The 16,065-nt window shown below is 38.0% G+C and overlaps 1 protein-coding gene across 1 annotated transcript in view; it reads right to left on the bottom strand.

The window, feature by feature from the left end:
* chrm3a (cholinergic receptor, muscarinic 3a) overlaps positions 1-15,650 on the bottom strand; it is a 69,084-nt gene extending 53,434 nt beyond the window's left edge. The window contains exon 1 of the mRNA XM_079458452.1: positions 15,477-15,650. The gene's annotated coding sequence lies outside the window, so the exon portion shown is untranslated. The remainder of the gene's footprint in view (positions 1-15,476) is intronic.
* Between the last annotated feature and the right edge of the window lie 415 nt (positions 15,651-16,065).

Raw genomic sequence — 16,065 nt, 5'->3', positions numbered from 1 at the left:
AATCGTGACTGTTCTTAAACGTGAGCCAGCGATAAAGCCAAAAAATCTAACAACCGATATTCAGAGGGTGTTGATGACCGAGAACGTAATTCTGTAGGATGAGAAATTATGAAATTAGTTCTGTAGGATGATTTGCATCAGGACATTATGTACTGGGATGTACACAATACACAAATGAGTCGAGTAACCAGGCTTCAGGCATGGAACTAAACGAACCAACTGGACTCGGGCACGCACTTCTGTCAGAAAACAGTTGTTGTTTACGATCGTGCTCCAGGGATGGACACAAACAGAGTCCATCATTTAGAAAACCTCCCACCTAGTGGGGAAAGAGTATGGAGTGAACTAAAACTATTTATAAAATACTGTAGAACGCAATATGACTATTGTTCCTGTACTTCCAGCCATAAACTTTTGAATTATCACTTCTGTTTTAAATTATGGATGAATGGTACCTTAATACCCTTCAGATGTTTCCCCAGAAGCTAACCTCATTGCAGTTAGACAGTTTAAAGAAAACAAAAAACATACCGCATCTGAGAGTTGCTTTCTAACATCTGTTCATTGCAGCCAAAGTTCGATAGAAATTTCTGCTGTGTATGGCTGTGTTTGTTTCTGCTCCTGCAGGGACCACAGCAATGAGATAGATGATAAATCTTTCACTGTCTGTTTCAGAGCAGATACATCAGCCAGAGATTTCTCCATATGAGAGAAGAGAGAAAACAAAAAGGCAATGAGGTGCACACACTTTCTGCTTGATTGGATAATTCAATAAATAAATAATTATATAGAAGTCAAGAAAACATTCCTACAAGTTCCAAGTGATTTGGTTCTATACATATATGCAGTATCTAGAGTACATGTAATAGATAAATATGCAGTACAATATCCGTAGACAAAATTAAGAGACAGTTCCAAATGTTCACTTATTCATTATTTCTGGTCTCCTGGATGTATTGTGGCCAATTCCAGTCCAGTGTCTGTTGAATGTTAACTAAATCAAACCTCCGGAGTGAGAATGTCATCCACAAGCAATGTGAAATACAGATGAAGACTGTGATCAAAATCAAGGTTGAAACTTTTCCTTTCCTTTCGATGTACAAATATTACTGTTGTATTACTTAAAATAGAGTCTGGATTTGTTTTCTTTGCAATATTTGGGGTCTAAAAAACTATAGCACATTTTCTATTATTTTCACCTATTTCCCCAGTTTTAATTTTATGCAAATTAAATGCAAATAGATACAATTGTTTACTTGAAATTTGAGAGCAATACTAGTAGTTCACAGAATGAAACTATAAAAAAACACATCCTAAACACCTACACACATACCTATAAATAGTACATTTATAAAAACTGAAAATAATTTTGAAACGATCTCTTTATTGTTCTGTAAATCGCACATATTCATACTCATTTTAAATCTTTAAAATATATGCATTCATTATTGTTTTAAGAAAACTAAAAATATCTACAGTGTCAAAAAACAAGGCTGAAAACTACAAAAGTATTTGTGCAGTCACTAAGTCACAATAACACGTCTACCCAAAGCAAGACAATCAAAGCGTGTCTGTGACGTGATAACTTCAACAGAAGCAATGCCTGACAAGATTCCAGGTTTGTGGAATTTATTCTTTCTTCCTTGAGAAGGGTTGACAGAAAGACAGACTGTTGACAGGCCTGAATAAATATGCCATAAAAATGTTGAAGAGCCTCTATTCGCTTACTCTAACTGCTGGTCCCACATGCTGCTCTCAGCACAGGGCCAACACTCTGATAAAAAGGCTTTTAATTGAAACCCATTCGCAGCCAGTATCATTCCTCTCAGCATGCTGCAATGCGTTTGCTGGATTGAAATACTGAGAATCTGTATGCGAGAAGTAGAGAGCAGGGACATCCCATAATATGTAACACCTACGACATCCCAGCAAGGTGTCATCAACGACTCGCATCTAACTTGCACATCTAAGCAATACGTTTCTCAGAAGTTTCTTGGATAGTGATGAATAAGTAGTTTTGGAAATCTGCTTCTGCTGAATAAAGCACGCGTTTAATGAATGCAACAGCAGTTAGTGATGACATCACACCAAATATGAATTTAGTTTGTTGATTTTGTTTGCTGCACTTTGTTTAAAGTTAAAATAAATACAAATAATAGCATTATTTTTAAAACATAATCACTTCACTTGAATAACAATTCAAGTTATGGGGTCAATGGCTAACAATAATAATCGGAAATTGTATAACTGTATAATTGAACGGTCCGTCGTCAATTGTGTTTACTTAAAAAGGCCCCCAGGGTAATGCACACCTAAAGAAACTGCTTAATAAATGCCAAGAGTATATTTTCCCAAATTCTAGGCAAATGGTGTCTACTTTAAAGACTTAAATTTATGCATTTGGCAGACGTTTTTATCCAAAGCGACTTCCATTGCATGATATTTGTATTTGAGTATGTGCAATCCCCGGGATGGAACCCATGACCTTGGTGCTCCTAACGCCATGCACTAACCCCTAACTGCACTAAATCAAGCCAAAAAAAATGGCAAGGGTCACTAATCTGTTATTTATTACTAAGTGAATTATAGAAATTTAATTATTGTATTATTTATTTAGTCCTGTGGCTCACTATTTTGTATATTACGTTTGCTGGTTTTTACAAACTAAAGGACTGAAGACTGTACGTCTGTTTTTTCCTGTTGTAACCGACAGCATGTCACAGCATGTCTCGATAGAATACAAGTCGTATTGAACAATGAGCCCTGCTTTAAGATTAACAGACTTATTTTCTCAATCAATGACACACATTGACTGAACTTCAGAAATCTGTGGGGTTACATCACAGTCACCAGTTACTGTGTTTGTTTTGCTCTGACACAAAATATAGATTTTCGGTTTGTCAAAGGAAGCAGACTTCTATAGGATCCTTTTATACAATTGAATTTTCACTTGTATATCTAACTAATGACCTTAGTGAACTATGAACGCTACAAATCAAGCTGGTAATGAGTTACTCACACTTGGTTTGTGTGTGCGTGCGTGCGTTCGGGTGTCCTTAATTTACTCACTGTGAACCGGGCATACTGTGAGAGTTCAAGGGAATCAAAGGAGAAGCAGAAGGAGAGAAAGGTTAAAATTGAGGAAAAACTAGCCCTTCCATCCAATCACTGCAGGAAATAGAATGATGTCCTATATGACTCCTGGGGTTGTTGATGATTAAGTGTTTTTTAAAGGGAAAGTCCACCCAAAAATGACTATATTGTCATACTCACAGTCATGTCATTTCAAATCTGAATGTGTTCTTCTGCAGAACACAAAATAAGACATTTTGAAGGAAATTGGTAACCGACCAAATATCGACCTTTTGTGCGCTTTTCCCATAGTGAATAAATATGTGAATAAATATAAACAACCAACAAAGTTCAGTCTCAGAACCTGATAGTGTCCCACTTTCTCACAGATATCCCTCTTCTGGACATCACAGCAGGAAGAAATCCCCAAACTTTCAAAAAAGATCTGATGAGAACAGCTTTAATCCGACTATTAAGATGTTTATATGAGAATATGAAGTTAACAAAATTAGTGAAAAGATACAGTACGATGGCTTCGTTTTTGCTGTCAGTAAAATGTCAAGGGAACTAAAGATTTACAACCAAAAGTAAATTAAAATGCCCTTTATGACTATGGCAATGGTTCTGCTCTATTTGTTAAAGCTCTTGATTAAACAAACAATCAATCATATGAGCGACCGCATTTTGTATTTTCCCATGACATCTTTCCTGTGTCAATGATAAAAACGATGTCCTGTATAACCCTGGTACACCGCACACAGAAATGGTGCTTCATGGTGACGTGTGCAAACTTCAATATGCGTAGAAGCTACGGTAAATTATGACTTTGAAGACGGTTTAAACCCAACATAAATGCCAATTCATCATATGGTCCTATGAAGCATGCAAACATAAAATGTCAGAAGGTGTTTTATGAACAATGGCGCTCCTGGTCTCACACACCAGTTTGCAGGTTGAATGACATTAAAGGTCATGGGTCCGACCTAACAAATATATTTGTATAAAATATAAGTATAAATTCAAAGTCCTATATCCTTCGATAGCAAAGCAAGCAAAGACTGCACTGTCATGTTCACAACAAACGAAAAACAAAAATACTTTTTGTTTAATATAAAGCTGAAAGAACTCCAGAGAAAGATGAGAAAACACTTCAGAAAATGTCTTTATATGGTGATGCTCCTTTAAGTCTATTGTGTTCCCTGCCGATTCACTGGAGGACATGCAGCACTGTGTGGTCTCTGAGGAAAGAAAAGGCATGTGTTGACTGTGGACTGAGCTTAAACAGCAGACCGCCACCTAATTAAACAGCATCAGATCACAGTGGGAAAGAAAGAGAAATTAAAACAAAAAGGACAAAACAAAAGAGAGAAGATAAATAGATAACAAGAGTGTGTTGGGAAATAATAAAAGCCAAATGTGCCATAACAGAAAGTGGAAGTCTTTCAGCTGTCATCTGGTGAAGCTTGACTTTGATTGACAGCTTTTATATTCTTCGGATTCTTCCTGCTTCCTTTATCTATAAATCTGTATAGAGGGACCTTTTCCATATATACAGTACATAGTACATGTACGTGTGCACTGGTGTGTGGTCTTTGTGGTTGATACTGGTAGTAGGATTTTTTAACTTGCATATTTTGCTCATGCTTCAAGTATGAGAATAATTGGACCTCCTGTCACCAATTGACAGATTAATTTGTGCCTAAATTGAGGATATGCAACTCTCCTTGTGAAAAGATACGAGTTTTTTCCTTTTATTTGCTGTACTAACTAAACACTAGTTTACAGTAGAGTTTTATTTTATTGGCATTTACAGTAGCATGAAGCTATCAAAACAGACCTGCAAACCATCTCTAACTCGCGGCCCACCAGTTGGAAAGCTCTGCTATAGGGCGCCGATGTTATTGTTCAGCTAACGTTTGTTTACAGTTAAAACTTACAGCCAATAACACTACAGTAACTCTCGTAAAACAAGCCTTCAAAGCCACGGTTGCTTCATAATCGCCCCTAAGTTGCATCACTAAAAAGCTTTTCGCATATATTTTTTCGCATGCCAACCATGTTTGCTTAAATCCTCCACAGAGGTCTTGACCATCTCTATGCGTTGTGCTTTTCCCTGCGTCCTCCCGAAGCAGAACGAAAGTCTAATTTGCTTGAGATGGTTGAGGTCTGCAGGAGACAGCGCTGAATGAATGGCTCATTAACTTCTGCCTAAGCACTCAGCGAGCTTGTGATGGCGGAAAATGAATTTATGCAGTTTTATGCCACACATAACATCAAACTCAAAGCCGGGAAAATTACAAGAGGCTGGAAAAAGAAAGAAGGAAGATGAATCGAAAGGGGGAGATTTGGAAAGCCTGACCTGAGCTTCTTGCTACACATGAGAACAAGTGACATTCTCAAAGCGCTGAAATCCGAGGTCGCAGATGCAATGGTCACGGTGTCCAGCGTCAACGGCTAAAACCGAGCCCTAATTTTTCTTTCGGACAGCCGTGTCGGGCTGCGGTTCCTCTAGAGGGGTGCGTGGGGTCGCATGGGAGTCGATGTAATCGGATGAAGTTAACACAGCACATTAGCTGAGGCAGGTTTGTGGTGTAAGTGTTTGGCCACCAAAGCAAGTTTTAAGCTTAGTTCGCATTGTTCAGAAGCTGAGCGATGCATTTCAACCACAGGAACTGAGGTTAACTGCCTGGAAAATAACATTTATTTATCTTTTAATTAAATCTATTTTGTAAGCTGAGCCGAAACAAATCATATAAAGTTCCTGTCACAGAAATGATAATAATTGATCGATAATTTGTTGAAATCCTAGATGTCTGCCATAATAAAGCAGGGTTCACAGTAGAGCAGTGGGACATAGCAGACAGGCCGATTCCAATTACAGAATGGGTTTATAACAATCACACTGTTTATAAATATTTTCATGAGTTATAAGTGTGAAACTGACACCGGGGCGCCTTGTATGGAAGTTTTAACAAGCTGTACAAAGACTTATGATGTGACAAACTACATAACCTCTAGTCGCGGTTCAGAGGGTAAGGTTAGATGGACAGGAAGCATATGGCACGTACCTACAGGGAGCTGTGGGGTGTTTACATTGGCCTATGATATTATTGGTGTGAAAGACACCCACTGTGCCAACATCATCAGTGTTGATTTGGGGTTATGATGTCTGAACACTTCAATCACCCGTGTTTGTTCTGTTCCTGAAGCGGGGGGAGGCTGGTGAATGATGGTCCAGCGCAAGACCAAGCCTGACATCATATAGGGCGGTCATGAATTAAGCAGCCCAATTTCACTAAGTCAACATGCTTTCTTTGACCTGAACTAAGAACTTTTAAAAAATTATACAAATATACAATCAAAAAAATATTTACTTTTTATCTTAAAAAATATAAAACATTATAAACTGCTTGATTCTATACAATGTAACAAAGCTGTCACCGCATTAATCTTATTTCTATTGGCATGTTAACAGTATAGGATACGATACTTCACGATGTCTTGGTTCATTCAAAATGAAACCATGGCATTTGTGCTTGTAGAAACCAGAAACGTATTAATTCAAAAGCAAAAACGGACCAGTACAAGCCATTCTCCTGTACAAAGATTCCTTCTCATCTTGGATTTCAAGAGAGTTCTCCATTCTCAAAGTTTGATATACAGAATAATCCAGTGCAAGGATTAATCTGTGGTTCGGCGACCCTTTCATCTTGACATGAATCGTGAATCCTCGAGCCCTGAACGTCGCCTTCCCAGAGAATACTTCAGTGTTAATATGAATCATGTAATGAAATCCAAAATCAGATTTCTGAACGGTGCAGACATCCCTTCGTTATTTATTAGCAAGCGTTCGCCATGTTTCCGGGAAAGCCAGGGCTTTGGAACCTTTCCAAATTGAAGGCTGTGACTCATACTTTATCTCCTTCTCAATGTCAATAAATATGATTTATGATGCATTTGCTAAAATCATGGCTTCTCATAAGTTAATAATCAGCTGTGAAAGACCCAAGGTCATTATCCCTCACTGGCCATTTTTTCCTTTGCGTCGGCTAAGCTACTAGGGAAATGCGACAAGGTTTATTGCACTCCTGACCACAAACAGGCTGAACTAGGATTAATTGTGCCAAACCAGGTCATACAGCAGAAATAGATAAATATGTCAAATTAATAATTAATGAAGAGAATCAAATATTACTGTTATGGCTGCAACGTTTGATCCCCAAAAGCATATTTATAACTGCAGAAAAGAGATCAAAAAGAACAAAAGAAAAGTCAGTTATAAACATAAAAGCAGTTTCTAGCAGACAGAATATTTCTGAATAATATTCTACACTGTCGATGCCTCTATATATCGTGTATACTGTGCACCTATGCACATTTATGCTCTTTTCTGAATACGTTGCATCCTATTTTTAATTACTGCAAAACAATGCATTATGTGCAAAATGTGCATACTATGCATGCACAGCATCCATACTATATACTGCGGAACCGGGAATAGTATGCATGCTAAGCTATTCCGAACACAGCCTGAGATATTCTCCTGCCAATCAGTAAAGACCAGAAGGCTACTATGCCCCAATCACTACTGAATCCCAGGTGACTTCTGGTTTCAAAATTCTACTTATCAGCATCCACAGACCAACCACTGAAAGATGAGAGGACACAGCGAGAGCGAGAGAAATGCACTGTGAGAGAAAGAGAGAACAGATAAAGTGAAAAAGAGATAAGAAACACATTCTACGCAAAAATAAATAAATTATACATAGTCGGAAAACCAATACCTGAGGCAGAGGAAGCTCCTCTTCTCCAAATTTTTTTTAATTCTGTCATCATTTACTCACCCTCAAATTGTTCTAAATCTGTAAAAACTGTGAACACAGAGAAAGATTTGGTAAAATGCTCGTAACCAATGGCCACCATTGACTACCATAGTAGGAAGAATATTTTGAAGGATTTAGGGACGAAAACAGTTCAGGGGCTTTTGACAACCATTTTTTATGGTTTTAATGGTAAGTTACAAGCATTTTTCCAAACATCTTTCTCAGTCATCATCAAATGATGACAGCATTATTATTTGGTTGAACTGTCCCTTTAACAACACTATGATTCTATTCAGAATACTACAACAAATGTACTTGCTTTAGCACTAGTATAATGCTTTTCTCAGTTTGCTTATAAAACAAGACCACAAATGGAGTTTATATTTAAATCCTTTGTGGGGTGAAGGAGATCTATTTATAAAGCTTAAATGATACTGGGAGCTCTGTGACTGAGCTGTATGAATCGATCAGAACGAAAAAAACTGTTTCAGCGGTCACAATCTGGTAGGCAAATAATGAACATTAAGCCACTGATGGAGCAAATGTTTACTCTGTTTTCGGTTGACTTGCTATTGCCCTACTAAGCACAAGAAAAAAGGTGTAAATATAAAATGTCCTTTTAATGCTAGGCACAACTGAAGTTCTTTTTACGTCGCCTTCGAAGAAATCAAAACAGCTTCATTTCACATTCTCAGCAAAGACAGAAGAACAACTTGCACAGAAAAAGGGTGATGTAGTGGTGATGTTTGCTCTTAGGTGACATCTATTGAGAGAGTGTAAAGCTCCATGAAACCTGTACAGTTCAATGAAAAAGACACCTTGTCAATGCTCATTCCTGTTTTCACCAGCTTTTTCCCAAGGGTCCCCTGTGGAGGTCATCTCTGGAAGGACTTGAATGTGTTCGAGAGTGTTCTCGCACTTCACAGCCCGCCGCAGAGAAAGGTGGGGGTAACTTTTAGCCGGCTTGCTTATAAAGCACGACACATTTCTGGGAGCCTTTAGGGTTATAACGCTACTGGAGAGTAAATAAAAGAAAGAAAGTGTGTTCAACGTGTGCCTTCCTCTGTCACGCGGAGGCACAGCATTCAGCCAAACAAGACGCTAGTTACTCATATAAGATGACATATGTCTAAAGTACATTATATCTTGGCGGTGATGGGTTATTTTAGAGAGTGATTTAGAGAGCACACCTAACTGCAGTATTCTTTAAAGGGATGGTCTCTAGGAACATCTAAAATAGTTATCTTGATAAATGCATGAATATTGCATCGTTTTAATTTGCCTGTGTTTTTGGAGGCTTTCCAAGCTAATGTTTTATATCTCAACCTACATTAAGACATATTTTATTTCAATGTCCAAAGGTGTTTCTTTAAACATTTCTTGGATAATTCGAATAAGACAAATGTTGACAGAGTACGATCATTAAGGTAGAAAATGAATGTGTATAGCACAGCCTAGATAATCAGGTTCTGAAACACTTAAGTTAATGTTTTAACAAAACTGAAAAATCTGAAATTTGATCACAGACTTCCCTGCCTTGGAAAATCTAGGCACGGCCTGAGATCTTGTCTTCTGATGAGAAAAATGAATAATGTCTTTACTGAGGGAAATCGGAAGCTGTTTATTTATTTCAAACTTTGTTTTTTGATGGACAATAGTGTGAGTAAATAATGACAGAATGCTCGTTTTGAAGGTGAGCAATTCCTTTAATTTTTGACCATTCTTGTTGCTAAAATAAGCAACTTCAATGAAATATTTGAGGTTACTTTGTGGTAAATCCTCCCCTCAAAAGACAATTAGAAACTTTAAAGTTCGCAAAATAAATTATCATCTCTCCCTTTAGTGGACAGTCATATTTCATTGGGGGAAATCCAAAGCGTGAACAGCTGTTACATGTCTCTGAACGCTCTCCCCTACACTAAAATCCAAAATAAAAGAAATGCCCCATTGTTATTGTTAAACCGATTTGAAGTAGTATATTTAAAAACGCTATCAGTCATCCAAAATTTAAACTCACAACCTTTCAAAACTAAAAAGTTTCTCTAAGCAACATAAAGTTATGACTAAAATTGTACATTCGTTGGGGCAGGTATTGATTTAACCATCGACGGGGTTTCTATGGATCTGTATAAGTCAACTGAGAAAGCTTTTCAAGAAATGAAGCAATTCCTCCACCCTTTCCCAGTTGCATGCTTCCTTTAATTGTTTCGAAAAACAAAAGGAGTCTGTGAGTGCAAGCGACAGCAACAAACAGGTCAGAGAATCTCTGTGGCCGTCCGACACCTGGCCTTGGCATTGACCACAAATCTCTTTCACCTCTACAAGCTAATGAGAGGAAAGAGAACAGCTATATTTCGCTCCCTAAAAACAACATACTCCACCACAAAAATCTAGCATGTGCTACAATAAGTCACAACATTTTTCCTTAAAGCTACAGTATATTACAGATAAAAAACACTTTTCTCAACAACAATCCCGTGCTGGGGGTGATGATTGTGTCTTCGGAATCAACTTGATTGTTTCTGTCTGTGTGGCCACTTTTGTTTGACAGCCTCAAGAGATTTCTTCTTTTGAAGCCACTTTACCGCTGCTGTATATTTACTGTAAATGGAGTTAGACTTCATAAATATAGGGTTACCAAATTCAGATCCCATATTCATATTCAAGTTATCAACTTAGGCGACAGAACAATTGGTATTGTCACAATGCTCTTACACCTGGATCAAGGGTGGATTACATTTGTCAGAGACATACTTAATAAAAGGGATTATAAACTAGCAATTCAGAGTGCTAATGGGAATTCTGTCTGCATTACTGCCTCGGATCCGCGATGAGCCGCCGATTTAATATGCCGAAACTCAAATACTTTCCCACTGAATATCTGGGATCAACTGTTCAACGTGGAAATCTAAACTTATTAAATAGCGTCTGGAGAATTTCGAAAACAACTTCCTTGAGGTGCAAACTCAATTTTCGAAAAAGGTAAATTCAGTAATACTCCTTGACACAAGTGAAGTATGTTTTTTCCAAATGCTTAAAATGCATATTAAGTACGGACAGTCATACTGATATAAAATTTTATATATTGCATATTTTTTTGTCAAATGCTCAGTCTAGAGCAAATTAAAAACGTGATCTCCGCTGACTTTATTTAAATTATACATCAAAGAAATATTTCTGGTCAATGACGGAATGCAGTAGACCTAAAGTATGTTTAAAGGGAAATTTGGCAGGTACCATAATAATCTGGTTTCGAGTCTGACGTCATCATGCATCATGTGATTTTTGGCAAATTTAACAATCAAAGGTAGTTTATATGGTTAAGAGTTAGGTTAGTGTTAGGGTTTGGGTAGGGTATAGATTTCATAAGACTTGAAACACCAAGGATTTAGTCAAAACCAACAAACGACGCCCAAGGATCTGACTTGAAACATCAAGGATTTAGTGAGAGCCACCATAATCTAGGGAATCATTAAGGAAAGTTCAAAGTGGGGATGAAACGGATCGTTGAAAGTTGGGCATTGTTGTCAACAAAATGGAGGCAGATTTGTAATCAGTTCCTCGCACCATTCCTCGTGACCAGAAGTGATCAGAGAGGTTGTTTCGAGGAGGGAAGGAGGTTAACGTTTTTGATTAAAGATTAAAAGTATACTAATAATTGCAGACTATGGGGACCCGATATAGTCTAATATGTTCGGCAATACTTTCAAATCGAACCAAATAAAATGTATAGGCTAACGTTACTTCTCACTAGGGTTGGGCGATATATATATATTTTTATGCTCTCAGTTTCACAATGAATTACGGTTAAATGCCGTAATTCTCCTAACAACATTGGCTATTGTGTTGTCTGTTTCCCATCCACTGATATTACATTTACATTTAGACATTTGGCAGACGCTTTTATCCAAAGCGACTTACATAGCATTATCATATACATTTTACATAGGTATCTGCAATCCCCTGCGATCTAACCCACAACCTTGCATTGTTAACGCAATGATCTTACCACTGAGCTGGCCGACTCAACACTGGCCAACACAAATATATTTTTCATGATTCTTATTTTTAAAACTTCTTTATTCATTGTAGAGTTACAAGCACTCAGTGACTCTCTTTCTCTCACACATTAAGTGTAGCGCATCTCCCTCACATGACTGGGAACTAATTAATAGGTGGAGGTGTTTTCAATATGCGTTCCTCCGCTTACATGCCTTTCCACGTAAACGTCAACAGTCACAGATGGCATTGACAGAGAAGACAGCTGATCGGATTGATCAAGACTTAACAAAAGGTTAGAAGTGTTTCCCGCACAGCCTTTTTCTATGTGTTTAGTGTGCGTCAGTGTGCGAGCTCTCGCCCTCCCTACGGTGCGGTGTACGCATTCTGTAGTAACATTGCAACATTGTATTCTTCCATATTTCAGAATTTGCGCCGAATTGTCTGCACTATACGCAATCTACAATAAAACTATCACTCGCATTTAAAATCAAAAAGCGCTCATAACACAACAACACATTGATGACTAGGGCAATGGCAGTATAAAGGCTGTGCCCTGCATGAGCCAAACAAGTAGACTAGTATAGCCCAAAATCACCTCATGCATCCGATCTTCAATGTAAATGTATGGTGATTTTGTCAGATGATGTCCCATTTATAAATCAGGTATTTAGCGGCAGTTTAAAGTAACAGCTGGTTGGAATAAACATGAGGGATTCATTGTGTCGTGTTCAGTCAATATTTTGTACGTGTTTTATGTCTGACAACAGAAAATATGTGAAAATATCATTCAGTTGTGTTGAAATACCTTAAAATGTGACAGATCAGAGAGTGGAATCAAAACTTATTCCACGTGCCAACACTAGACCAAACTCACGTGATGACGTCACAAATATGCTAATAGAGTATGACCTCATCAGCACCACAGTCTGTCAAAATCCTGTGGGAAACACTGAATTGATAATAAATACTGAAACACTGTGTAAAACCATTAGAATGATCATGTTTAATTTCATGCCTTCTTTAAAAGAAACAAGTTAAGTTTCTAATGTGATTATTTCCATGTGTCCATGAAGGCAATAATTAGGCCTAACAAGACTACATTCCAAAGTAGACAATGAGAAATATAAGCACCAATAAGTGCATTTTTTATGCAGAAGTAATGGGCTGTAACAGAAAGCGTCAAGTTAACCAAACAGCATTGAAGAACGGCGTGTTGCTGAATAGCCAACAGATGGATTTGACCATGAAAACTTGGCCTTAAATCAAGTGATGGATGATAAACACCTACATTACTTTCGAACGCTGATAGACCATTATGCAACCATTAATAATCACCAGACAGATAAGCAGAACATGTTTATTTTTTAATCCAAATACTACACTAGATGTAGTTTAATAAACTGAATTATTATACATCTATATCTTCTTTGAGATGCCTTTATAGCCTGACAGGCATCTAATCACATTCCAAGTAGAGAACGTGTCCACGCTGCATTGTTTTTGCTCGAGGCACCACATGCAGTCATTTGACATTGGGGGGTCTGCAAAGCCTAGGAGCCAAGAAGGGACAAGCGGGCACTTACAACATTGAATGACAATGAAATGCGTTCACTTTTGATCCATTAAACATTAATATGACCCCGGCTGACCTTGTCACGTCTTGATTCGCTTAATCCATTCATTTACTTCTTACAGGCAGGGATCTCTTTAGGCAAGGATAATGGACTTTACCATTCAATTAACATTTTGAGCTATTTTAGCAATATTTTGATTTGTGTTCCTTTTGAAAACATGCCTGACAACCTGCAGTGTCCTTCAGAAGTGTATCTCATAATAGCTTTAGCAGGTAAGTGAGGCAAAAAGGAGTCATTTTAAAATTATGATTGCTCAACGATAAGTTAATGAGGTGTGACTGACAGGAGGAACGACAGGGGTGTGAGATTAGAGTAGATAGATAGATAGATAGATAGATAGATAGATAGATAGATAGATAGATAGATAGATAGATAGATAGATAGATAGATAGATAGATAGATAGATAGATAGATAGATAGATAGATAGATAGATAGATAGATAGATAGATAGATAGATAGATAGATAGATAGATAGATAGATAGATAGATAGATAGATAGATAGATAGATAGATAGATAGATAGATAGATAGATAGATAGATAGATAGATAGATAGATAGATAGATAGATAGATTGGACTGAAGAAAGCGAGAGATGGAAACTTTAAAGAAAGAAAAAGAAATATGAGATCAAATGAGCTCTAAAAGAATAACAGGTCTGCCTAAATTTTCAGAGATAGCCTCACTGCTTAGAAGGCATCTTAAATCCTTTCATATAAGGTCATAGTACACTCCACGGCATAGCTGTTCCCTCGTTCCTTTAATCTGATCCTCTGGCCAATTCTCTCACGCAGAAATACATGCACACAATCCAAAGCCCTTTTTCCAAAGACAGGAATGAACACTATGTGCTTTGCAGGCGTTTCCATACTGTTAAGGAGAGAACGGCAAAGATAAGACCTAATACATTAAACATCATTTGGTCTTATCATTATTTGAACAACGCATGACTGTTTGGACACATGTATGTTTCGTGCCTGAATCAAAATGTATAAAACATTTTGTTCAGGAGGTACTATTGTTTTATGAGAGCCCTTTGTGCAAAAAAGCAAAAGTGCTTACCTTTGAAATAATGCCAGACACCTGCTGTATGTCTCAGTAGCTTTAGGCTTTTAATTCAGAAGCTTAATTTAAACCGAGTAGCTCAACTGTGTTCTAAGGAATGGGGTGTTTTTCATGTTTGTCACTTCGTGGCATTTGTCACAACTAGCCCGGTCTCCCCTAGAGCTGAAGTTATCCTGAACTGCTGTTGGCAAAATCCATTAAAACGCACATTGAATACAACGCAAAGTTTAATGGATAAATCTACTGCGCATATTTGAACACTAAAGTGCAAATGATGAAAAAAAATTAAGGCAAACCATTTCTTACGCGAAACTGCATTGACAGACATCTCATTAAAGTCGGTGCATTTTCTTTACTGCACCCCCGCCCTCCGTTTCCATCGGTTTCATCTTCCGAACGCACCACCCTGTGCGCAAAGGCGCGCACGAACTTTGACGGCATTTAAGGGCTGTTTTAGAGGACACGACTATTTTGGGTAACTCGTTCAACGCTCTTTAGCCTTCCCAAAACAAACAAAACATCCGAGGGTGAGCGGGATTATTATAACACATCAATCCAACACACTGGGTTGCGCGCACCCAGGTCACCAGTCAAAATAACACGACAGAGAATAAAGCCACAACATGGCCATGAAAGTGCACATACAAACAAACACTTGCGAGGAGCGTCGTGCATCAACCATTCAACTTCAGAAATCTTTGGTTTAGCAAGACCAGACTTGACAGCGTTAAGATCTTAATGCAGAAACCCAAGCGTTGTTTTGGGCATCTGATGGCGATACAAATCTAACACTACAAATCTAAAACGCAAAAACAAAGCATGCAGAGTTTTGACGATGTGGTTGTAAATACAGCTTAGCTCATAACACAGAGTTCACTTACAGGTAAAGATGCAGAGTGGAAATAACTTGCTCCTGTCCGTCCTCTAGCACTTGGGTAGATCCGCTTAAAACGCACAGTTCCTCTCCAGAAACGCACCGGGTGCGGAGCCGGATTGTGCTCGGTCGCTCGTTGCTGTCTGAGTGTTACGTGCTGGTTCTTCGTATCTCTCCGGTCATTAATTGCCAGGCCACTGGAATCTCCCGGAGCCCACAAGAGGAAAGCGTCTCACGGTGCATGAGCCTGATTGGCCAGAGTGTTCGTGACGTACCGGCAGGTGGCAGAGCGGTCATATATAAGAGTCATTCAGAAAGAAGACACATTCACAAAGTTGTGGGGGAATGCCAAGGTATCTGGTGAAATATATTATAATAATTTATAGCTAGGATATTTTGGACATCAACTACTGATATTTCTAAATGAGATCAAATAAAAAATAAACCAAATCATGCATATATGTCTTGTAATAACAATCACAAAAACATGCCACTTTGTTTGTGCTCGTTTCAATCGCAAAACGAATTTTTATGTTGGTTTTATGTGACCAATACGTAAAAAAAGCTTTAATCCTCTCGTTTACATGACGAATACG

Source organism: Barbatula barbatula, assembly GCF_947034865.1.
Source record: "Barbatula barbatula genome assembly, chromosome: 6".
In the NCBI taxonomy this organism is placed as follows: Eukaryota; Metazoa; Chordata; class Actinopteri; order Cypriniformes; family Nemacheilidae; genus Barbatula; species Barbatula barbatula.
Note: the sequence above shows the minus strand (reverse complement) of the source record. Positions and strands in the feature narration are given on the sequence as shown.